This window comes from Arachis hypogaea, chromosome 15 (genome assembly GCF_003086295.3).
Source record: "Arachis hypogaea cultivar Tifrunner chromosome 15, arahy.Tifrunner.gnm2.J5K5, whole genome shotgun sequence".
Lineage (NCBI taxonomy): Eukaryota > Viridiplantae > Streptophyta > Magnoliopsida > Fabales > Fabaceae > Arachis > Arachis hypogaea.
Genome location: NC_092050.1, coordinates 99,187,091 through 99,212,207, shown reverse-complemented (window position 1 = coordinate 99,212,207; position 25,117 = coordinate 99,187,091). Strand labels below are relative to the sequence as shown.

General features: G+C 35.7%; 1 pseudogene; it reads right to left on the bottom strand.

Annotated features, from left to right (window-relative positions):
• Positions 1 to 17,717: 17,717 nt before the first annotated feature.
• On the bottom strand, positions 17,718 to 22,776 carry LOC112750432 (rhamnogalacturonan I rhamnosyltransferase 1-like; annotated as a pseudogene).
• Between the last annotated feature and the right edge of the window lie 2,341 nt (positions 22,777 to 25,117).

Here is a 25,117-nt window from a genome sequence, read left to right as displayed (position 1 = left end):
TTGCAAAACCTCTAAGCAATCTGCTAGCTGCTGACACGCCATTTGTGTTTGACACAGAGTGCCTGCAGGCGTTTGAAACGCTGAAAGCTAAGCTGGTCACAGCACCAGTTATTTCTGCACCAGACTGGACATTACCATTTGAGCTAATGTGTGATGCCAGTGATCACGCCATTGGTACAGTGTTGGGACAGAGGCATGACAAGCTTCTGCACGTCATTTATTACGCTAGTCGCGTTCTAAATAATGCCCAGAAAAATTACACAACCACAGAAAAAGAATTACTTGCAGTGGTTGACGCCATTGACAAGTTCAGATCATACTTAGTAGGATCAAAAGTGATTGTGTATACTGATCATGCTGCTCTTAAAAATCTACTCACAAAGCAGTATTCAAAACCCAGGCTCATCAGATGGGTGTTGCTTCTGCAAGAGTTTGATATAGAAATAAGAGACAGAAAAGGGACAGAAAACCAAGTGGCTGATCATCTGTCCCGGATAGAGCCAGTAGAAGGGACGCCCCTCCCCTCTCTTGAGATCTCTGAGACTTTTTCGGATGAGCATTTATTTGCCATTCAGAAAACACCATGGTTTGCCGATATTGCAAACTATAAAGCTGCAAGGTTCATACCCAAGGAGTACAACAGGATACAAAAAAAGAAATTAATTACTGATGCAAAGTACTACTTGTGGGATGAACCCTATCTCTTTAAGAGATGTGCAGACGGAATAATCTGTAGGTGTGTGCCTAGAGAAGAAGCACAGAGGATCCTTTGGCATTGCCATGGATCTCAATATGGAGGCTATTTCGGAGGTGAGCGAACAGCCACCAAGGTCCTCCAATGTGGCTTCTATTGGCCCACACTCTATAAAGATTTCCGAGAGTTTGTACGTAACTGTGACAGTTGCCAAAGAGCTGGTAATCTTCCTCATGGTTATGCCATGCCTCAACAAGGAATCTTGGAAATTGAAGTATTTGATGTATGGGGAATTGACTTCATGGGACCCTTCCCACCTGATGACATGTCACCATGTCATATTTTTCTATGCTTTTTCATACAAGAAATTTATGATTAGTGCTTAAATATTGCACTCTTTGGTGCTTAAATGGTATATTTCTTTGATCTTTTGATTTGATAAACTTTGTAGGAAATAAGAAGAAAAAGAAGCAAAAAGAGCACAAAATAAGCTAAAAAGAAGAAAAGAGGAATTTTGGGCACACTTTGAAGTTGGAGCACACTTTGGAGGCTTAGGCCACGCTTCTAAAAGCGTGACCCATGACCAAATCAAGGAAGAGAAGCGTGGCCCAAAGGAAGAAAAGCGTGGCTCAAAACAAAGAGCAAGAGAGGAAAAAAGCTTGAGCTAAAGTTTGCCTCAAACTTTAGCTCAAACTTTTGGAGGAGCTTGACTACACCCTGGAGGGAGCAAAAGCTTGCGCCAATGTTTACCTCAAGCTTTTTGGCAAACGTTGGCACCACACCAACATACCCAGGGGAGAAAAAGCTTGCGCCAACGTTTGCCTCAAGCTTTTTTGCAAACGTTGGCGCCACACATGCATACAAGGGGTATATTTCCAACAAGAATAACTTGAGCTACAGAGCTCCAAATGAGGTGATTCAAAAAGCAATGGAAAGTAGGAATCAAGAGCTTTCCAAGCATATATGGCACTGCATGGTGGACACTAAAACTAAGGGAGAAAACTGCCCCGCAATGTGCATAAACGAACATGGTGGCAACCTGCAGTGAGGCCAACTGACCTCTGCACCTTCGACGGAGTATAACTCGAGCTGTAGAGCTTCAAATGATGCGCTTTTAACGGCATTAGAAAGTAGACATTCAGGGCTTTCCAAAAATGTATAATAGTATGGGGTGGAGAATATGTTTGAGCCTCCAGAACTGGCGTTTTCGACCACGTTTGAGGCAAACTTTACCTCAAACGCTGCACACCAAGGCCAGCGACCTTGTCCTCTTCAAATGAGCATAACTTGAGTTGTAGATGTCCAATTGAGGTGATTCCAATTGGGTTAGAAAGCTGACATTCAGAGCTTTCTAACCATATATAATAGTCTATAGTGGGCATGAAATCTGCAACGTTGACAAGCAGACAAAGTAGTACCCCAACATGCATGCAAGAAGGCCCAACGTTTGGCTAAAAGTTTGACCTCAAACTTTAGCCCAAACGTTGGTAGCAGCAAATAAGGGCAGCTGGTATAAAAAGTTTGAGTAAAAGTTTGCCTCAAACTTTAACTCAAACTTTTATGATTCATGGCCCGGTTCACAATGGGTTTCTCTCCAACTCCAAGAGCAATCAACAGAGGCTTTTGTCAACCCAATTCCATCAAGAGCAAGGGTCCAATTGACACCACTCAAAGGCACAAGAGATAGTTAGAATAGAAATTTCATTTTAATTGTAATTTGTTTTGAATTTCATTTTCATTTTGTAAAAATGCCTATAAATAGGCATCTGTTTCATTTTATTAGGGAGGCTAGCTCCACTAGGGAGCATTAGGAATACAGAACTCTCTCTTTAGTTTTTCTTTTTGTTTTGAATCTTGGGTTGAGAATTGAAGAAATTCTGTTTCAATCTCACCTAACTTGAGAATTCTCTCTGTTTTCTTCTTCTGAAATTTTAATTTCTCTTCTACTACAAGTTCCTTTGCTGCAAGTTTACAATCTAATTTACATTGAACTCGATTTTGATCTTTGATTCTCATTGCTTTCTGTTCTCACTGAATTCAATCTACTTTCAAGCAATTTAATTCTTCTGCAAGTGCTCTGCATTTTACATTTCTGTTCATGATCTGATTTACTTTTCCTGCAAGTTTAATTTTCTCTAAGCTTTGATCTATTGCTCTCTTTAATTTCCAGCACCCACTCCCCTTTACATTTAATGCAATTTTACTTTTCTTGCAATTTAAGATTCTTGCAATTTACATTTCTTGCTCTTTAAGTTACTCGCCAATTTACACTCTGCAACTTTAAATTCATTGTCATTTACTTTCTGTTGGCTACAATTTCACCCAATCTCACTCAAATGTTAGCTTGACTAAACTAATCACCCACTAAAGTTGCTTGATCCATCAATTCCTGTGGGATCAACCTCACTCACGTGAGTTTTACTACTTGATGCGACCCGGTATACTTGCCGGTTAGTTTTGTGTGTTTTGGAAATTAGTTTTTCCGCAAAAACACCATCACCGCCATCATACTCAAACACTTATATTCTGGTGGCAGTTGACTATGTATCAAAATGGGATGAGGCCATTGCCACACCCACCAATGATACTAAAACAGTGCTGAAGTTTCTCCAGAAACATATCTTTAGCAGGTTTGGTGTCCCTAGAGTACTAATCAGTGATGGGGGCACTCACTTTTGCAATAAACAGCTTTACTCTGCCATGGTTCGGTATGGAATTCGCCATAAGGTGGCTACTCCATATCATCCACAAACTAATGGGCAAGCTGAAGTCTCTAACAGAGAATTAAAGAGAATCCTAGAACGGACAGTAAGTACTCGTAGAAAGGATTGGGCACGGAGCTTGGATGATGCTCTGTGGGCTTACAGAACTGCATTCAAGACCCCTATAGGGACCTCTCCATACCAACTTGTGTATGGTAAGGCATGTCACCTGCCCGTGGAACTGGAACATAAAGCCTACTGGGCAACCAGATTCCTAAACTTTGATGCCAAATTAGCAGGAGAAAAAAGATTGCTCCAGCTAAATGAGCTAGAGGAATTCAGATCCACAGCTTTCGAAAATGCCAAGCTTTATAAAGAGAAATAAAAAAAGTGGCATGACAGAAAGCTGTCATCTAGAATCTTTGAGCCAGGACAGAAGGTTCTGCTGTTCAACTCTAGACTCAGGCTATTCCCTGGGAAATTGAAATCCCGGTGGAGGGGACCATATGTGATCACAAGTGTATCACCATATGGTTATATAGAGCTTCAAGATATTGATTCTGATAAGAGGTTCATTGTCAATGGACAGAGAATCAAGCACTATCTTGAAGGCAATGTTGAGCAAGAGTGCTCAAGGCTGAAGCTAGACTAAAAGCTCAGCAAGGTCCAGCTAAAGACAATAAAGAAGCGCTTGCTGGGAGGCAACCCAGCCATGGGGCATCAATCCTCTAAGCATTTTGCCCTATTTTTATTTTTATTTGTTTATATAAAGTTCATTGATACTAAGATAAAGAATCAATTTCATAAATTCACAGGGTTACAGAAGGAATCTGCACACAAAACAGAGGAAAAGAGCTCACTGGCAAGAAAACGCCAGTGAGAGCCCATTTTGGGCGTTCAGCGCCCAAAAGGGGCATCCAGTGGGCGCTGAACGCCAGTAAGGATAGCTATCTGGCGTTCAACGCCAGAAAAGGGCAACAACTAGGCGTTGAATGCCCAGGAGAGCAGCATTTGGGCGTTGAACGCCCAAAACAGGCAGCGTATGGGCGTTCAAACGCCAGGATAGTGGGGAGGAGCTCTCCTTCTACCCATCTCCTTTCTTTTCTTTTGCTTGAGGACAAGCAAACCTCTAAGTTTGGTGTGCTTATCCGTGATCACTAAGATCATGGCCCCTAAAGGAAAACAACCCACTCCAAGAGGCAAGAAAGAGAGTATTCCAAAACCACTTTGGAATCAAGGAAACTTCTTAACCAAGGAACATTTAGACCATTACTACAAAATAATGGGTCTAAGATCAGTGATCCCGGAAGTTAAGTTCGATCTGAAAGAGGATGGATATCCAGAGATCCAAGAGCAAAATCAAAACAGCATGCTCTGCAAACTGCTCAGGGAACAAGAGGAGCAAGGGCGTGACTTAAAGGAACTGAAGCGTCAGGAGTTATCTCTTGAAGGACCAAGCACCTCATAGACTAGAGGAACATCCACTTCCAAACCTCAAGGTTGTTGAGTTCTAATCTTAGCCTTAACTCTGTGATAATTGTTCTTATTTTAGTTTTACCTTAGGAGTCATATAGTAGTAATTAGTATCTATTTTGATTTTATCTCCAATTAAGTTATAGTCTATTTTTCTCATCATCAACAAACATGAATAAAATAGTAGATATTTTTGAATAAGAGGCAATAAAATTTCGAGTTTTTAATAAGAGAAATTCTAATTAGTTACATGTGGTGGCAATGCTTTCTGTCTTCTGAATAAATGCTTGAACAGTGCATATGTCTTTTGAATTTGTTGTTTAAGACTGTTAAATATGTTGGCTCTTGAAAGAATGATGAACATGAGACATGTTATTGATAATCTGAAAAATCATAAAAATGATTCTTGAAGCAAGAAAAAGCAGCAAAGAACAAAGCCTGCAGAAAAAAAATATAGGCGAAAAAAAATAGAAAGAAAAAGAAAAAGCAAGCAGAAAAAGCCAATAACCCTTAAAACCAAAAGGCAAGGGTAATAAAAAGGATCCCAAGACTTTGAGCATCAGTGGATAGGAGGGCCTAAGGGAATAAAATCCTGGCCTAAGCGGCTAAACCAAGCTGTCCCTAACCATGTGCTTGTGGCGTGGAGGTGTCAAGTGAAAACTTGAGACTGAGCGGTTAAAGTCAAGGTCCAAAGCAAAAAGAAGAGTGTGCTTAAGAACTCTGGACACCTCTAATTGGGGACTTTAGCAAAGCTGAAGTCACAATCTAAAAGGTTCACCCAAGTATGTGTCTATGGCATTTATGTATCCGGTGGTAATACTGGAAAACAAAGTGCTTAGGGCCACGGCCAAGACTCATAAAATAGCTGTGTTCAATAATTATCACACTGAAATAGGAGAATCAATAACACTATTTGAATTCTAAGTTCCAATAGATGCCAATCACTCTGAGCTTCAATGGATAAAGTGAGATGCCAAAACTGTTCAGAAGCAAAAAGCTACTAGTCCCGCTCATCTAATTAGAATCTGAGCTTCACTCAAAAACTCTGAGATATTCTTGCTTCTCAACCTATTAGTCTTCTATTTTATTTGTCTAGTTGCTTGAGGACAAGCAACAATTTAAGTTTGGTGTTGTGATGAGCGGATATTTTATACGCTTTTTGGGGTTAATTTCATATAGTTTTTAGGATATTCTGGTTAGTTTTTAGTTTATTTCCATTAGTTTTTAGGAAAAATTTATATTTCTGGACTTTACTATGAGTTGTGTGTTTTTCTGTAATTTCAGGTATTTTTCTGGCTGAAATTGAGGGAGCTGAGCAAAAATCTGATTCAGGTTGAAAAAGGAATGCTGATGCTGTTGGATTCTGACCTCCCTGCACTCAAAGTGGATTTTCTGGAGCTACAGAACTTGAAATGGCGCGCTTCCAATTGCGTTGGAAAGTAGACATCCAGGGCTTTCCAGAAATATATAATAGTCCATACTTTTCTCAAGGATAGACGACGTAAACTGGCATTCAACGCCAGTTCTCTGCCCAATTCTGGCGTCCAGCGCCAGAAAAGGATTAAAAGTTGGAGTTCAACGCCAGAAATGGATCCAAACCTGGTGTTGAACGCCCAAAACAGCCTTATGCACGTGAATTGCTTAAGTCTCAGCCCCAGCACACACCAAGTGGGCCCCAGAAGTGGATCTCTGCACCATCTATCATAGTTTACTCATTTTCTGTAAACCTATGCTACTAGTTTAGTATTTAAACAACTTTTAGAGACTTATTTTGCATCTCATGACATTTTTAGATCTGAACTTTGTACTCTTTGACGGTATGAGTCTCTAAACTCCATTGTTGGGGGTGAGGAACTCGGCTGTGTCTCGATGAATTAATGCAAGTATTCCTGTTTTCTATTCAAACATACGTGTTCCTATCTAAGATATTCATTCGCACTTCAACGTGAATGTGATGAATGTGACAATCATCATCATTCCCCCACGAACGCGTGCCTGACAACCACCTCCGTTCTACATCAGATTGAATGAATATCTCTTAGATTCCTTAATCAGAATCTCCATGGTATAAGCTAGATTGATGGCGGCATTCATGAGAATCCGGAAAGTCTAAACCTTGTCTGTGGTATTCCGAGTAGGATTCAGGGATTGAATGACTGTGACGAGCTTCAAACTCGCGAGTGCTGGGCATAGTGACAGACACAAAAGGAGGGTGAATCCTATTCGAGCATGATCAGGAACCTCAGATGATTAGCCGTGCTGTGACAGAGCATTTGGACCATTTTCACAAGAGGAGGGGATGTAACCATTGATAACGATGATACCCCAACACACAACTTGCCATAGAAGGACGTGCGTGCGTGAATCAGAGGACAGAGGAAAGCAGAGATTCAGAAGACAAAGCATCTCCAAAACTCCAACATATTCTCCATTACTGCATAACAAGTAACCTTTAACCCATGCTCTCTTGTTCATTCGCAATTCAACTGATAAATATAATTGACTTCCTGACTAAGAATTGCAAGATAACCATAGATTGCTTCAAACCAACAATCTCCGTGGGACTCGACCCTTACTCACGTAAGGTATTACTTGGATGACCCAGTGCACTTGCTGGTTAGTGGTACGAGTTGTGAAAAGTGTGATTCACAATTCATGCACCATCACCTAAAATCACCGACCAGTTGGACGACCTCCCCACACTTAAAAGTTTGCACCGTCCTCGGTGCGTTTAAAGATGAGCAAGGGGCTACGGCGACTCTTCGGATTGCTACCTTCAGCTGGTAGGTCAACCGGTGCTGCGTGTTCTTTCTTCCGCTTCCGTTATTGCTTGTGGTGCATCAATCATGAAAAGTAGAAAATAACACCATAAGATAAGAAAAAACAAAGCAAGGAAGCATACATTGTTGAAATGAGGTATGAGTCACTAGGATTGAGTGAGTGAATTAGTGTGACATGAATGACAAATAAGTGTGTGAATCCTAAATTGCGCGGTTTAGAACACCCATTAGCATAAAAGTTATGTCAGAAAAGAAGCGTGCACTTCACTTATTCTAGTGTGCTTGAGATGCTTTAAGTGAACTCGTAAGGTAAAACAAGCATTAAAGAAGCATGAGAGCATTCAAACCATAACATATGGATGCATATAATCATGAAATACAATGTATTAAGGTAAATGCACACCATCCAATGTCAAGAGATTGCCTAATCAAAGAATAGGATTCAAATCACATGGTGGCCAAATCATGCAATTCAAGAAGAGTTACAAGCTCGAAGGCAATTCTCATCACTTGGTATTCTTAAAAGGTAAGCATGAAAAACTCAAAACCAAGTAGCAAAATATAACCTCAACAGTAGAATCCAACAAAGATTATAAACATAATGGTGTTAAGATAACATCCCGTTTGTAGTCAGCAGCAATTAATGGTAAACAAGATTAACAATCCAACACTTACAATGAAAAAGAGAAAATAAAATAAAAACAAACTAAAACTAACTAACCAACTAACTAATTAACTAATTATCTACTAAAATAAATGGTTATCAATGGTGTTTGGGAGTGTTGGATGAAGGATAGGAGAAGGGAATAAGAAAGGAAAAGGAAAGAAATGGAGAGAGGAGAAGAAAAGAGATGTGTTGAAGGAAGGACATCCGCGCGTACGCGCGAATGCCGCGCGCTTGCGGATGGTGGTGCAATGGACGCGACGCGTACGCGTACATGGCGCGTCCCGTCGACAGCATATTTCGAGAGTGACGCGTACGCGTCATGTGCGCGTACGCGCGAGTTGGTTTGTGCGAAAGGCACAATGCGCGCAACATTCGCACAACTCTCGGGTTTTTTGGCTTGGGGTGGAATTTCTCAATCCACGCGTACGCGTACATGGCGCGTCCGCGTGGGTAGGCGAAAATGCTTAATGCACGCGTACGCGCACAGTGCACATACGCGCGGATGGTGCTCTGTTTTTCAAAAATATTTTTTCTATATTTTTGCACCAATCCAAGCATTCAAAACCTCCAAACAGCTACCAAAACACCATGAAACCTTATTTAACATACTAAACTACCAATTAGACTCAACAAACTCAACAAAACATGAAATTAAGCTAACTCTATTAGTATGTACAAAAGAGAAAAAATGAAAAGAGTTTACCATGGTGGGTTGTCTCCCACCTAGCACTTTTGTTTATTGTCCTTAAGTTGGACTTATGGGGTGCTCCTCTCAAGGTGGCTTGTGTTTGAATTCATCTTGGAACTTCCACCAATGCTTGGTTCTCCATTGTGCCCCAAGATTTTTTATGAGTTGCACCAAGTCTTGATGGAGTTCTTCACAAGCTTGGGGCTCCTAAAGTCGATACTCTTCTTGTAATTCGGGATCCCACACTCTATTTTCACACCCGTCTTGAAGTTGATCATCATTATTAGTCCAGCTGGGTGGTGAGTAAGGTGAATTCTCAATAAAGTGGCCAACAATCCTCCTAGACCCCCCTAGTTGAGCACTACTCCAACCTTTATATCTCATGTTTGAAGCATCAACCATAATGAGTCTTGATTTGCAACGCCAACCACAAAACATTTTTCTTTTATGCTTCATCCCACAAAGCTCCCTAAGTTGGCCATCCGTTTCAAGCAAACCATATTCAAGTAGGATAATAAAGCTAACAGAAATGAATTTCACCCACCCAAATGAAGGAGTAGATGGCAACCTAGGTAAAGAAGCGTTCAAGGATCTTGACAAAGCGTATTCAATTCCCATCCTCCTTTTTCTAAGGATCTCCACCTCCTCACAAGATCTCTTAATCTCAATCCTTTGTTCAACAATTTCATCTAAGCCTTTTCCCTTACTCAAATCATAAATGGAAGGGTGAGAGAGGTTTACCTCCACATTACTTTCCATCTCATCGGGAGAAGGTTCTTCATGCTCAAAGGATTCTTCACCACTAAGACTTGATGCTTGATCTTCAATTCCAAGGGAACTCAATTCTTGCTCTATCCCATCCAAGTCTTCATAAGGGATATGCCTTGGAGGTTGTGCACATTCCTCCTTATCATCAAATTCAATCTTCTTGGAGGGGTTTTCTTCAATTCTAGATTCCCAAGGTGGTTTCGCATCTCCTAAGTCTTCAACCACTTCTTCCTCTTCTTCAACAATTATAGCTTCCTCCAATTGTTCCAATACAAAGCAACTTCCCTTATTCTCTACTTATCTCTCCTTCATGTTATGCTCTTTATTTGATTCTCCATATGTAGCCATGGGAGTTCCTTGAGTATTCAAGCATTGGGATGCTAACCGGCTTACCACCTCATCCAAGGCGGCCGTGAATTGTTGTACATCCATTTTTATCTCCTCTTGTCCTTGAACAAGAACATCAAGGATATCATTCATTGGAGGTTGGGGTGGATGGAAGGGTTCATTAATTTGGGAGAAGGATTCATAGTAGGAAGGTGGTTCTTCTTGGTAGAGTTGTGGTGGTTCAATATTTTCCAATCTTTTCACTTGTTGCACAACACACTCCATGGTTGGTTGAAGTTGATCCAATGTTTCCTTGAGACGATCTCTTGACTCTTGTTCCTCTTGAATAATATGATTAGGATCATACGGCTCTTGGATCGATGGATATGAGTATTCTTCCATGGGAGGTTGTGGTGGAAAGTAGCATTCATCTTGTGGTTGAAAATTTTCATACATTGGAGGTAGTTCATCTTGGTAATAACATGGAGGGGGTGGCTCCTGAAAATGTTGATGTTGGAATGGTGGTGGCTCTATATGTGGTTCATATGGCTCAAAAGATTGTTGGAATGGTGGATATGGATTAGGGTCATATGAAGGTGGTTGGTGAAAAGTGGCTTGTGAGTATGGTTGAGGGTTATGTTGAGAGTATGGATCATAGGCATATGGTGGTGGTTCTTGAAAGTCACAAGGAGATTCACCATAGCCATTTGATTGGTATGCATCATAGAATGGCTCTTCTTCATAGTGCATTGGTGGAAGTTGTTGCCAAGAGGATTGATCATATGCATATGGCTCCTCCCACCTTTGATTGTCCCATTCTTGATACACATCCTCATTGAAGCTCTCATTTTCTACAACATAGTTAGAACCAAACTCATAGCCAAAGTGAGAATTCATAATGAAAAGAGAAAATAAGAAACAAAAGCTAATAAGAAATAATGAAACAAAGTCCTAAAACTAGCAAAAACTAACAAGCAATCCAAAAATCAAGCTATTCACAATATTTACATATATACAATAACCAATAACATAACACAATTGTAAGTCCCCGGCAACGGCGCCATTTTGATGAGAGGACTTTTGACGGTTTAGAATTCTCAAATGAATCCTCGTTGCAAGTATAATTTCTAAACTAACACTAATCCTTTCATACAAAAATTTGTTTGTCACAAGTAACAAACCCCTAAATTTATAAACCGAAGTATTGAACCTCAAGTCGTTCTCCCTAGGAATTACAATAAAGTGTTCTTGTTATCGGTTATGAGTTGCATATTTTGAGGTTTTTGATAAGGGACATGAAAGATAAATGGCAAGGAAAATAAACTAACGACTAGAAAAGCCTTGGCAATGTTTGGTGGTCAAGGATCTCTATCCTTATCACTAACTACAACATGAGAATTGGCAAGGATCAACCCCATTAAGTCATCCTCTAACTAATAAAGGAAAGTCAAATGAGCTATGTCAATCCAAGTCCATAAGTCATAGTTCTCCACCAATTCAATTAGTAAGATCTAGAGTTAATGGCTCCCAATCGTCAATCACTTGGACATTAGTAACTCAAGAGTTCCTAAGTTACCTTTCCAAGCCAAGAGCACTAAAAATCTACCCTAAAATCTAACCAAGCATTTCATCAAATACTTGGAAGGCATAAAAGGAAAACATAGTAAATCAACAACAAGAGCAAAATCTAACAACAACTAATTGCAAAGAATTAACAACAACAATTAAAAGAAACACAATTATTATGAATTACCTCTAATTGAATTGAAAGAGAAGAGAATGAATAAGAGTATATCTACAACAAAATATAGAAGCAACATAAAGGAGGTTACAACAAAAGAATAGAAGAATCATGATTGCAACAACAATAATTGAGAAGCAAAAGTAGAAGAAAGCATGAATCTAAATCTAGATCTAAGAACTAAACATAATCCTAATCCTAATTCTAGAGAGAAGTGAGAGCTTCTCTCTCTAAAACTACTCTAAACTAATCCTAATGTGTGTAAATGATTCTAAGTTGTTGATTTCCTTCAATCGTTGGTCCTTTAAATACATTTTGGCGCCAAAGTTGGTTGCAAATTGGGCCCCACAGCTCTCATAAATTGCTGGGCATGTTTTCTATAAAAAAAATCACGTGCGCCTACCGGCGCGTACGCGTACAGTGCACGTGCACGTCCCTTTCGTTTTTGCGATCCACGCGTGCACGTACAGTGCGCGTGTGCGTGGATGAAGATATCCAAATCTTTGGCTTTTTCATGTGTTCTCCACTTTGCATGCTTTTCTCTTCACTCATTTGATTCATTCCTAGCCTTTTCAACCTGAAATCACTTAACAAACAAATCAAGGCATCTAGTGGAATCAAGGATGAATTGAATTTAGCTAATTAAGGATCTAGAAAACATGTTTTCACACTTAAGCACAAATTGGGAGACAATCATGAAACCATGCTATTTCATTGAATAAATGTGGGTAAAAGGTGATAAAATCCCCTAAAATCAACACAAGATAAACCCTAAATATGGAGTTTATCAGTGTGGCACATAAATAAATTAAATGGGCACATATTTTATCATCGAATTTTCCATCAAAAAAATCCCACGTAAAACAATTTAACGGAACGTTCTAATATATTACCGTCGAATTCTTTTGCTGATAATTTGAATTCATAGATGAACTCCGTTAGGGAGACAATGGAGAATCTATACAATGTATACAATGGGCTGGTTGTTTAGCCCAATAAGAATAAATAGAGAAAACTAGTCCACGGATTACCCTAAACTCAAAAATCCCAATTCAGTTATTTGACAAAACCAACCATCCAACCCTAATTATAAACCCTTTTCACCCCAAATTCTCCTTCCTCCAAAACGGCACCCACCCCCCACCTTGTCCACTGAACATCCAACCCTCGCGGAATGCATCTTCCACCTTGATCAGCCCGCCTCTCTTGCATGCGAGTGTCTCTGTCTTCGGTAGCCAATATCTCAGACGGTCGCATTCTTCTCGTCACAGGTCTCCCTATCATCGACTAGCAGCACGCGTGGAGGCAAGATGATGTCCTTCCCGTCGCGCGTCCCTGGTGCCTAGCTCGTCACTCTCTCATGTGCCAGTACCTACCCTGTTGATTGCGTTCTGCCACCACCGTCCTAGTGTCGCACACCGTTGAACTTGTGGCCGCTGAACTCGTCTCCGCCGTTGCTGCCACAAGACCCATCCCCAACTATCGTCGACCTACTACCAGATGGACACCAACTCGCGGCCAGGTTTAGTCTTCCATTGCTGTTCGAACAGAACCCATTAACCCCATAATCCTCCATCAGCGGAGCTCTCCACCGGCGTTGCTTCATCCAAATGTTAGTTGATGACTATGGTTTTACTCATAACTAGATGTGCTTGCAATGAATTTTGCTCAGTTACTTGATTGTTTTGCATATGAGCACTATGGTTGGAATTTGAATGTATTGGAATGAATTGTACAAGTTTTTGTTGTTGTTGATGGTTGCATTGGTTTTTATTCTAGCGCGCAAAATTTTGCAGAATTTTGGTTTAATTAGTACAGTAGTTTTGGCTCGACGTTTGGTCTTTTGAATGCAATGTCACTTAGACTAGTTGATCATAATCGATCTTTATTTGATATAAAATGGATGGTTATTTTACTATGTATCCGGATGGTTGATTTTTATTATATTGATTGCTATTTGTCTTTTCTATCTTGTTGGTATGTTTGAATCAGGTACTGTATGGATTTTGTGTATGTTGAACACTTCAGCACAAATTTACTTGAGCAATATGGTGTTGTTTTTTTGTTTTTAAATTCCTTAGAACGGTCACTGAGACCTTTTAAAGTTTCGTTAAGTCAGCTTATGTCTATATGTTTCTCAACTTTGCTCTTCAAGTTCTCAAGAAGTGCCATCTTGCTGAAATTATAAGGCAGGATCTAAGACTTCTTGATGCACTAGGTAAGACATTTTTTTAAAGAAAATAAAAAGAATACATTACACCATTTAGGAGTATAACTGTGACAAGCCTTAAAGTATTTTTGTACTTATTATGTTCAGTTCTATCTATTTGACATTTGATTAATTTTGTGTAATGTTACAGTGGTTGAGAATATAGAAAATTGGAGTGTTGGACAAATGCAACTTGTTTATCATGCTAGGTTGCTATTGAAGAAGAGAAGGATTTTGGTTCTAGATGAAGCAACAACATACATTAACACTGCAACACAATTTAATTCAAAAGACTATTAGAAATAAAACTAATGAATGCACAGTGATTATTGTAGCACATAGGATTCCTACATTTATTGATAATGACTTGGTTTTGGTCCTTGATGAAGGTACATGAACATTCATTATGCACCTCAATATATGAGATCATAATATCAATGATAATCAAACTTAGAAAAGCATATATCTCATAACATTAATGAATTTTACAGGGATAATCACTGAGTATGATAAACCAGATCAGTTGTTGCAAAACAATACTTCATCTTTTTCAAAGTTGGTTTTAGAATTTTTGAAGAAATCATCCCACAAATAGTTGCCAAGAGCGGATACAGAAACCAGACACTTATACATATTTGAAAGCTTAAACAGCAATTAACAAGGAGCTCAAGAAATGTTGGTTGATTACTTTTCCAATTTCATGAATGTTAATAAAGAATCCAGATTCTACAAGTTTAGACAATACTTTCTACCTAGTGTCCTTTTATGTTCCTAATCCTAATCCCATACTTGTTCACTAATTCAATGAGACAAGTGCATTTTAGTTTGTCAGTGATTAATTTTGGTTAATAACGAATTAACTACACATTTGTTACTTATTGCAGTGTCTCTTCTATTCATGAATGTTCTTGAAATGAGAATGCTCCTGTTGAGAGAAAACATATGCCACAATTATTCTAAGTCTACGAATGAGAAATTTAATGTACATATTAAAAATTATGGTCAATTCATAATATGCTAGATGTTCATTTTACTTGATATGTGAATGCTTATTTTCATTTTTAAGTGGATATTTAGTTGATTGAATTAAATTTTAAGTAATTACAATTAAAATATTTTGGATGTTCAATTAAGTAGATATGCAGATGGTTATTTTTATTTTTAAGTAGATGTTTATTTGATTGGATTGGATTTAAGTAAATACAATTAAAATACGCCGGATGTTCAATGCACTAGGTGTGCACGGATGGTTATTTTTTACGTTAAAGTGGATGTTTATTTGATTAGACTGGATCTAACTCGAAAAGTGGATGTTTATTTTAATTATAATAATGATATTTTGCTTGAGTTGCTAGATTCTGCATCCACTTCTCATATGAAATAATCATCCGCATACATAGTAAAATGAACATCCTTAGAGGATGAAAAATAAGTTTATGAATTGAAGTTAGTATAAAATAATAGGATTATAAGAAAACTTAGAAATGAGAGGGAGATTCGGCTGGTGCTACTGTATATTGTAGTACTGAAGAAGTAAGGAGAATAGTATCATCATGACCAAATAAATAAATAAATTTACAAAAAAAAAGAGAGAATAGTAGCATTTCCTCTGATTCACCGATCATTGGCTCTTAGAAATTTTGCATCCTGCAATACCACCTTATCATCATGTGTTTAACATGGAATCATTTAGGTTTTAAGGGGTATCTAGGTATCCGTGCTATAATTGTCAGCTGACTAAGTGGTTAGGGGCTTTGAATATAACTTTCACCTTTATCGTAATGGATTCAAAGATAGAATTGAGTGAACTAAATACGAAGAAGTTGATGAGTAGAGAATCAATCGATCTGCACTGATAACCAATAGGTCAGAGGGTCAGTCAAAGAGGGTTGACTTGATTAGAAAAGTGAACATGAAAGAGGTGAATTGGGAAGGTAACTAGGAGAGATACAATGAGATGGTATTTGATACTGCTGGTGTTAATGTTACTTAAAATGTTGAGGAAGAGCCTAACCGAAGGCGGCTAGATTTTATGATTTGTTAGTGTTTGCCTCACAAGTCACAACTACTGTTTGAGGGTTGCGTTCACTTGAAGTTGTCTGCCTTTATTTAAATGATGGGTATTGAATCTGAGTGAAACTACACCCAAGCATCCTTTGATAAGTGGACTCCCTTTGTAACGAACTAGTACCATCAAGAACTAGTACCCAAAACAACATACCATGAAGGGTTTTCTACTCAAGATGAGGTTGCAACCATAGCCTTCGGATTGTGGAAAGAAAGTGGTGGTGGTAAATCACGATTCTGAGTTAGGCGGGCAAAGATTATTGTCAAGGATATTGAAATGATTGATCAAATTGAAAATAGCAATCGGAAGCAACATGGCCAAATTTGGCACAAATGCTATTCCAATAGCCACGTCATCCTCTTTAATTTCTACCTCCACGCCCATTCTTCTAGCATTTCCTCTTCCATAATAAGCAGCATTGTTGCCTCGACCATAGTTCATAAATGGTGAGGGATCAAAGGTGCGAGAATCAAGAACTGAAGTTTGTGAGAAATGAACTTGGACCATTGATGAGTCTGGCTTTTTAAAACGTACAAGATATCTTGGGCCATTTAAACAGCTTCTTCGTCTGGAATTATGTATTGAGGCTCTTTAGTTGTAAAATATGTGATGAATGATTGATATTCTTCATTCAAACTATCAAGAATGACATTTGTATACTATACTCTGTATATGTTAGAGGATCTCTTATTGCTGCCAATGAATCCACCAGTTTCTTGATCTTTAAGTGATAATCTGACGTAGATCCGTCTTTCTTGACACGTTTTAACTGGAGTTATAATTGTCTGACTCATGCTTTTGTTTGAGAGCCAAAGTATGTGTGAATTCAAAACCAAATTTGATGTGCAAAGTGGCAGCCTATAACTTTGCACTTGGAGGCCACATTCATGGAAGTAAACAACCAAGATGTGACATTGCATTCATTTATGCATCACTACTTGTAGAGTTTTAATCCTGCTTCATCTTCAGGGGTGGCATATCTTGCAGGGACTTTTTCCTTATCAAGGTCGTTTTAGATAGAGTTCTTGACCACAAATTGTTAATGTTGTAAGATGTCTCAGGTGAAAATATTATCTTTTGTTAGTTTATCAACAAGTGGAATTGAGAATTGTTTGAGTTGAAACAATTGTTGGATTGATTGATTGTTACTAAATGACTACAACATTATTTGTTGAAGTAGCAGTGCTTGAGTGTTCGGCCCATGGATCATAAAACTCTTGATACCATGCATATAGAAGGAATAGAAAGCGAAAGAGAATTGAGGAATTTCTATTGGAAAAAAGTAATTCTGTATTGATGAATTGATCTTAATATTACACTGTCTTATATAGGCATCAGTGCACCTCTCATGTTCAAGAACTTACACAAGACTCTCTACAAAATTGACTTAACAACTCTTTTTCCAATCTAACTAACTGTTGACCAAATCAACTAACTATTTCCTAATATAGTAATAACTCTCCTATAAATTATTTACTTTGTGAAATTATTTAAACTCACAGTTAATGTTATTTTATATTATGTAGTATTTGTATAAAAAATAAAGTTATAACCCTCATTTGTGGACGCGTTTAATCTGCAATGCTTCATTTTCCCTTTAGAGCATAGGCGATCTAGAACTTCGTTAGCATCAGTTTACAATGGAATAGGTCAAAGGTTCCAAGTTGAAATAGATCAACGGTTATAAAAAGTGACACGAGTGGTCTGAACCTTGTATAATAGAGCACACTAGGAGGAACCTTGTGGTAGACATTCTTGTGGATTGGAATAGAAGTAATCTTCCAACTTTGGTTTCAAAGGAACAACTGATCTTGTTATTGGGCCTCCTCTTCTAGCATGAGCTAACTTAACAACTCTTGAAAACTCTTCCCAACTTATTGTCCCATTCCTATATTGATCTATTAGACGAACAAGTACATATCTATTTGGAATTATTGTGGTTTTGTACCCCAGGTACCTGCAAGATTAATGTAACATATATATGCCGAGCCAATTAGCTAGTTAGCACATGAGAAAATAGTATAAATATAAATTCGGTATCATAAAAACTGTAATTGAGGTTTGCTCTTCGAATTTTCATTTCTCTAGTTACCTTTTTGTTCTCTCATGCTCCAATTTTTTACATTGCAGTAATGATATTATGATTGCTTTTATGAAAAGTTATCTACGGTTAAATTTTTTCTATGTTAAATTGTATTGTGTGAATTCACCATAATTTTGTATATCGCCTGTGCTGTGGCACTTTGATAGTAATCACCATTACCAGTCATATAAAAAATAAAAAGCAACTATTTGCGCTATATATAACAAATATGTCGCTTATATTTACTCTTGCTTCGAACATTGATCTCCACACAAACTTTTTTATCACCGAATGTGGTTAGATTTTCAATTAGGATAAACAGTTTAATTAAATTTCTTTTAAAAAAATAGCTTAAACAATAAATAGTTATATTAAAAGTAGTTTATAAATAAGTTATTTTATATTTGAATTTTTAGTTTTAAAAGTACTTATTTTATAAAAATGTGATAAAAAGTAGTAGTATGATGAGAGAAGTCATTTTTTTAATTTCTCTATAAGTTCCTAAAGAGCTTCTTAGAAAGCTGTAATTTGATTTTGAAAATTGCATCAGACATTAATACTACTACTTTTCATAAGTCAAAAGTTCAAAAAAATTACTTTTAAAGCTTCTCAAAATCTTAGTATAAAGTACAAAATAAATACATAAATACCTTTAAGTTAGGAATTTAGTATGGTATATATTGGATTGTTATATGTTACCTTCTGTGACCTTCAACAACTTTATCCATGTTTCCACTATAAGTAGGCACAAAGATATCACTCTCAATGGAGACAATGTAATCCAGTGCTGCCATCTTATTTGAATGGTTATGGAAGGGCTCAAGTCAGAAGGATCTAACAACGTTTCCTTTTTAATCTGTCTCCAACATGAAAAGCAGAAAATTATTAAGGGCGATATATATTTTATCAAAGCATATGGTATATATATTTACCAGATTTGGAAAAGCTTCTCTCAAAGGTGCCATTCTTTTCTCCCCTCCATATATATCCCCAGCAGCTATAAAGATTTGCATTCTTGGGTTAATGCCCAATGCTTTCAATGTCAGAGCAGTTTCCTCTGGGGTCAAAGGGCATATGCCTATACTTCTCACCAAATTGGAGTCTATTTCCTTCACTTTCCACCAAGGGTATGCATACCTAAAAAAAAAAAATGTACCTTTATTAATGAGCTGCTATTTAATAGTTTAAATTTTGAGAGCTGATAATTTCATAATATGATATAAGAGGTAAAAAAAACTGTATGAAAATTTAAAAGTAAAATTCTTATGTACTTTTATGATATGATAAAATGTATTAAATACAAAATCATTTACATATTTAACTACATAGAAATAATAATCTAAAATTATTTTATTTAACTAAATATTTATAATTTTATATACGTAATATTCATAATTATATACTTATTACATTTAGTAAAAAAATATAGGAAATTAATTTTTAGTTATTTAACATTAATCAGTTTTAAGATTTAGGATTATAATTGAGGATTTAGGATTAAAGATAGATGATTTCGGTCCAGAAATATAAACAAAATAATTTTTAAAAAGTTGGCGAATGTTAGTTGAAAAAAATTTGTTCTCTAACATTACTCAATTTAATATTGTCTAATTATTCTAGTAATAATTAAAAAATATAAAATAAAATAAATTTAGATTTTTTTGGACTATTATTTTTTAAATATTTTTGTTTTAAATAATAATTTAAACTTGAGGAGTGCTAGGGAGTCAGTATATTTTGTGATTTGTAGCTATCAATTAGTCATCATCAGTGTTTTTAATGAAATAAAATTATATCTAATGGTGTGTGATTATTCACTTTTCTTTTGATGGTTAAATGCTGGTCAAATTTTTAATAAAGAAAAAATTTAGGGCCAGCAACTTTTGTGTTTTGTGACCAGCACTTAACCATAAAAAAAAAAAAAAAAAAGTGAATGATCTCTTACCATTGGATATAATCTCACACCATTAAAAAGACTATTGATGGCCAATTGATAGTTACAAAACACAAAAATTGCTAACCCCTAACCCCTAGTATTCCTCTTTAATAAAAGTACTGCCCCTAGTCTTTAAACTTTTATCAGAAATAATTTTATACGAATCACAATTTGTTTAAACTTTTAACACTTTGACCTCATTGCTGTCAATTCTTCCATTTCTTTCTCGTTTAAACTTTGATAGCAGCCAGAGAATGCCAACATGTCCATCTCATATCTCAGGTGAAGCACCAAAAATGGACCATTTTGCCTCATAATCTTAACAATCTTCTTGCCAACCATCTCTATATCAGAAGTGAATCGCAACGCTTTGTAATTCACGCGACACCGCAGCTTTTGAACCTCCAGTGGAATGCCGTTGTTCGCAAGCCTGGCATCAGTTTTCGTAAAATGTACTACTTGATGTTTTTTTATGCGAGGAAGAATCTGCATTATTAAGCATTGTGCATGCAATATAGTTAGAACATCATACAAGGTTATTGGCTCTGAAATTGAATAAAGGTTTGATATATTTAGCTAGTCTGTAAAATTTCAAATATACTTTCTTCAAGCCCTTAAAATTTAAAAATTATTAATGTAGTCCTTATCATGTTGATCAATCGGTAGTTAATTAATATATTGTTTTGACTAATAAAATTTGCCGACATATCACATTAAATAACACATTAGCATATAGCATACATGACATACCAATTCATCAAAATACATATATATGTCAAACATAATTTTTGTTCTTTATACTTATTAAAAACTATTATTTTGATTTTATCAACGCAGGTGGTTCAATTTTATTAAACCAACCCTAAATAAAAATACAATTCTACACAAAATTGAAGATTTACTCTAGAAAAAATGCTAGAACCTTCAATCAATAGGATCAAACATCATAGAACTTACTGTTTTATAATAATATGACATGTTAGACCAACTAACAGGGGGCATGGAATAGAGGTATCTTGATGCAATCCTTTTCTTCATCCCTTGAGGTAATTCCTTCACTATTTTGACCTCATCTCTCAAATACTCAATGAAATAATCTACATCGAATATGTCTTGGAACTGACTACAAAAAATGAAAAGCAATAAAATAATTTCATCATAAATAATTCTGAAAACAAATTGCAAATTTGGTATCATTAAAAAAAAAAAAAAAAAAAAAAAAAAAAAAAAAAAAACCAACAAATATTTCGCGCACACCTGCGGTCATTCCAAAAGGAGGTGTTGTCCAACTCTGGAACTACAAGAGTGACATTTAAGTAACTAGCAATGGCTACCATGTCACTTATCTGCATAGCACAGACATACATCAGCTATGTGATTTATATATGTATATGGTTAAAATAATCGAAAGATGCTCTGAATTTCGGTTTCTGATACTAACCCCGGCTCGCATTTGGTTCAATCCTCCATTGGATGAGACCATCAAATAACCATTGTTCTCATAAATCCCTGAACACCACCACACATTGAAGAATACACAAAATAAATAATAATTAATCAGCTAGCTGCTATAATTTTGTAAACAGTTATGCTATTTGGACACAATACAATGTTTCGGTGTGCAGACCATAGATCTAGGAGAGTAATGTATAAATCACAAGGTAATTTATACATGCTTTCCTTTTCTATGTTATATATTACTGTAGCGCTAATAATATATAACTGTAGCGCTAATAATATAACATCGGCATGTTTCTATAGTTATTGGGAGAAGTAGCATCATCAGAATATTAGAATTTCTATAATAGAAACATTTAAAGTTAGGATTTTTGTATTACCAAAACAAAAAAAAATGCGAAAAAAATATTAAAAATATAATTATTTATGAAACATATTAAAAATATAATTATTCTTGTATTTTTACTTATCAACTTAAACTTTTGTAACTGCATTTCACCACAATCACCTAAATGTTTAGTCATTTACATGAATCGGATATCCATTCTTTTTTACAATATATAACTGCAATGGTAGCCAACACCAAAAATTTAGGTACAAATATGATTTTTCTCCGCAGAAATGATAGATTCAAACCAAGATAAGGAATCTTATATCGTAGACTTACTTTCTGGAGCGCCAAAAATGCCGATATGAGAAGAGCGCAGTGATAGAATCTTTGGCTTCATTGTTTCACTAAGTGCAGTGAACTCCAACAAGATGGCACTTGTCAGCAACATCAACATGGAAATGGCCGCAATCGCCAATATTTTGAGCCGAAGTAGAGGGGACTGGGAACTTATTAAGGAAGAACCCTTTAGATTCTCAGTTTTGTTCCATTCAACTATCAAGCATTTGATGAACCCTCCATTGTTATTCTTATTCATGATTTCTGCATAGTGAGGCTCTCCATGATCATCAACCTTGGCTTTATTATTATCCATAATAATATAATAATAATAATCTTTCTTTTTTGAAATAGATGAAAAAGGAAGCCCTCTAAGATCTCATTGTTTTAGAACTATATATTGGTTCTTGATTTTGGAAGTTCTTATGGTAGCACCTTAATTACCAGTTTGTGGAATAACTATATATTGTATATCCACAAAAGCTAGTTTTGGAAGCTAGATGAAAACTTTTGGTAGGTTGGGTTTGTACGCATTTCTATACTATATATATCTGGATGTTAAGAAGAGCATATATCACAATTTTCAAACATAATTATAGTCTCTATCTATGTATTTACTATTACGTACATACTTATTAGTGGATAGGTTCCATTCACTAGTTCACACGAGTTTCATTCTTATATGTGCTTTTTATATATAGAATTTAATTTTCATACGCTATCATTATAAAGTAGTTTTATATATGTATCTAATTATGTAATATCATATTATATCAATAAAAATAATCACTTTTTATATTGACTATGTGAATTATTTTTTATATTGACTACATAAATGATCATCTAAAATAATAAATATGATTGTACAACTGTGTAAAACGCTTTACACTGTCAATATATTAAAATTAAACTCTTTATATATATACTCGTTATATCTAATAATCATAATGTTTTCTTTTTATACTTTGATAATTTTTTTAAAAATTAAATTATTGATATTATTATTCGTATAAAATTATTTTCATAGTATAAAAATGATAATTAAAAATAATTATATTACAAAATAATTTAATTAAATATATTAAATTAACTAATCATTTTTATTATTATTTTTAAATGAAAATAATTTTATATTTGCAATCACTTTTGGTTAAGTTTTTTAAAGGTGTAAAATTCTCTAACTTTTTTTTTATTCTCAATAGTCGTATTTGAAACCTTTATTTTAATTAAAGTACTTACTAAATTAATTTTACATGGGTATATTTTGGCAGTGAGTAGCTAGTAATGATTAAAATTGACACAGGTCAAGAATACAAGTCGTAGAGAGTATTAAATTAGGAAAGATATTTTCAATGATTGAACATTGTTCATCTCAATTGAATTATTTGTCTTTTTTTTCCTTCAAATTACATTTTGAAAGAAAAGAAATAAGTTGTAAATAAATGAATGGAGTCGTAGTCTTAGGCCTTCGTATTATGGTAATAACATCATGGAATTATGTTGTAATCAATTGTATGATGTATAATTCTATATTTCTTAAAAAAGAAAGGTTGAAATTCAATTACATTATTGCAAGGAGAACAAAAGGTAGACATTAATTAGAATGAATTGACTCATATGGACTTACAATGTGGTCATCCCATCAGTTCCAAATAGCTTTACTATTTCGGCTCCAATGTATCAGTCAGAAATTATAACCGAATAAATTCAGTTTAAAAATGATGATTTTTGAAATAGCGATATGGATTCAATTAAAGAGATATATAGAATATTATCGATCAGATATTATTATAATTAAGACTAATCTTTGTCACGCACTGTTAATGCGGCAGCGTCGAATTTAAAGCTGCATGCTCATTCATTGTTGCTTAATTAGCACTTAGCAGTTATTTCATAATTTAATTTTATTTTGATAGGAGTGATAGTAATATATCAGAAGCAGTTATCAAAACAAAATACAAAATAGAATATAAAATATATATTAAAATTTAAAAATAAGTTAAAGAATAAAGTATTAAATTGGTTATTTTTTAGTCTTTAAAGTTTAAACTATTCTATTTCAATCCAAAAAAAATTTATTTAGCTTCAATATAGTCTCACCGGAAGGTTAAAGTTAAACAATCAACAAAATTTTCTATATAACAGCAATACAAGAATAATGTCGATAATTTGGAAAACAAGTATGTAAGAACCAGAATAACCGTTTTAATAGAATAATAATTTTTAATTACCCGAAATAGGTTGAAAAATATAGAAGTGTTCTTTTTAAATTATAAAGATGAAATTTGATTTCAATGAATTTTTCTGAGTGGAAAAATGTATCTTTTGCGAAAATTTTTATAAAAATGCGTACTAACCGGCACTTCAGCTGGTAGTACCGGCTCTAGTCTGACCGGTACCGCGTATTGAGAAAAATAAGATTTTGAAAATTGAATTTATTGTTTTGAAAGGATAAAAATAATTTAGAATTGAAAATTGGGCATTAATCTTAAAGGTTTTAGCCCAAAGTTTGGTCAAAAGGACCTAAAACACTAACGAGTTAGACCGGACCTAAGTTGGGTCCAAGCCCAACATATATATACATCTTTTAATGAGCTTTCAGCTCATTTTACCCTAAATTGAGAGAGGGGAGGTGCTGAGATGAGAGGAGAGGAGAAGAGGGAAGAACACTATTCACATTCATCTTGTTTCACTCATAACTTCTGAACCAGAGCTCCGATTGACGAGCCATTTGTGGCCACGCGAAGCTCTCGTCGAGCCCATCATTTCTAAATAAGGTTTGTGGGTAGCAACTCAAAACTTACACTCCAATTTCCTGCCCTAACATTTTTACATTTTTATGTTTGGTTTTTGAGT